Source organism: Tupaia chinensis, unplaced genomic scaffold (genome assembly GCF_000334495.1).
Source record: "Tupaia chinensis unplaced genomic scaffold, TupChi_1.0 Scaffold143676_1, whole genome shotgun sequence".
In the NCBI taxonomy this organism is placed as follows: Eukaryota; Metazoa; Chordata; class Mammalia; order Scandentia; family Tupaiidae; genus Tupaia; species Tupaia belangeri.
This window is the reverse complement of record NW_006203524.1, coordinates 589,477-591,493: the sequence shown is the minus strand read 5'-3', so window position 1 is coordinate 591,493 and position 2,017 is coordinate 589,477.

Sequence of the window (2,017 nt, the reverse complement as noted above, 5' to 3'; positions counted from 1 at the left end):
GGAGTCCAGAGCCCTCATCCACCATGCCACTTGTTCTTTAATTTGGACCTCATTGGAAGAGAATGTGCTGGGTGGTGATTCTCTGCAGAATTTCTAGGTGTACCTGCAAGAAGTGGTTCATAAGCCTTAAGCCCTACTAAGCATTGCATGAATGGATAAAGAGCTTTACATAATACATCTTCCCAGCAGATCTGCCTTAAATGGTCAAACAGGAGCTAGAAATACAAAGAAATACCCAGTTTGATATAAACATGTGTGGCAACGTGCATTTTTAAAGTCAGCAGAGGAGAAAAGATGCTTGCAATGCATTTCATAGCACATGGACAAAATTTCTTGTGTTCCAAAAATACTTTGACTAGTGCTTTTGAAATGTCTTTTACTAGAGACTAACTTTACTGGGTCAAGGTCCTGTGTTTTCAGGAATCTTGATTTAAAATATAAATAACTTTTAGAAGAAAGTGCATAGTGTACGGCGTGGAGGGTCAGAGAAGATGGACCGGCCTACCAGAAACAAAAGTCCAGTGGAATTGTGGTGGTGGCTGGCGGGGAGGAGGAAGGCACTGTTCCCCTGCTGGAGCAACCTGATGATTCTGAGCGGAGAAGGAAGAGTTGTACTGAAAAAGAGGAAGTTAAATAAAAGAGTGCCCAATCAATCTCTTTTGCTGTTTTGGCTAACCACTGCCTGCAGATGAAATCCAGTCCTCTCAGCTACTTGTTTCTTGTAATTAAAGTTCTTTAAAACACAACCCAAGTGATTCATTTACGTACTGTCTGCTTTTGTGCTACCAGTGGCAGAGATAAAGATTTGTGATAAAGATGCACTCACAAAAATAAAGCAGTAAGAACTGCCCCCTGACGGAATTGGTGCGCCGGGCCTTACAGCAGAGCACTACTCCTAGTTTGCTTATCCTACTTCAAAGACCACGGAGATGGAAAGAACTGAAAGTGAGACACGTGTGTCTTTTTATCCTTCACCGTTGGGTGTCTTAGGTCTTACTCCCATCGTCAGTGCTTTCTTTCCCCACTCTGCTGTCAGGTTTTCAGCTTATTCATGGGGACCCAAGTAGACCAGACGCTTAAATGACTATCATTTTGAAGTATTAGGCAATTACATGGGAGTTCCTGCCGTTCACAGGAGTGATTATGCAATGAAAACATCCATACACTGCGCTATTTCTGTTTTAAGCTTGGAGAAAATTACAACTGAGCTTCATTCCTCAATGGAAAATTTAAAAATAAAAACTCAAATTGATAGTGGGTATTATGAAATTAATCCTAGGGCATTTTTAATCCATACTACAAAGTTATCCATTCATTTATGTATGCCCTAGGTCATACCTTGGGTAAGGACTGGGATGCAGAGATGGGGACAGACACTAACGCAGCCCAGGGTAAGCACTGGCACGAGTTTGTTCATCTTTCCTGAAATAGTAGCCCAGGACCCTTGAGAAGCAAGTGGCCTCTGCAGTGTGGCTGAATCATGTTAAAGCCCCTTGTCTCTGTAGTCAGAGAGTTGTGGGTTGGAGTCTTGTCTTTGCCACTTTCAGATATGTAACTGGTTAATTTTCTAAAGTTCTCTTTTTTAGTTCTGGATAAACTGCGGATAATATACAGTTGTGAAAATTTAGGTATAATATTGAATTTAAAGAGTGTAGCATATTTGTGGGCTAGAGTAAAAACTCAAACATGTTGACTAGTAATGTAATTAATGCTGAACTTTTGATTTCTCAATGTTTTTGCTCTGATCTGGCATTAAATCTATTAATATGGCATCATCTGCCTCCACTAAAAAGTGCCACAATAATAATAATAGTATAACAACTTGGATTTTATTTGTTTCATTCTTTTTTGTTTGTTTTTGTTTTTGATATAGGGCATGTGGACCTGCCAGAAAGAGACAGCAATGGAGAAACAAAGAGATGTAGAAAAAGTGAGAAATCACTCCCCAGGGCGTACCGCTATGCTGCAATCTCTTCCCTTCCATTTGCCTCTTGTGACTGTGGACACACACACCCAC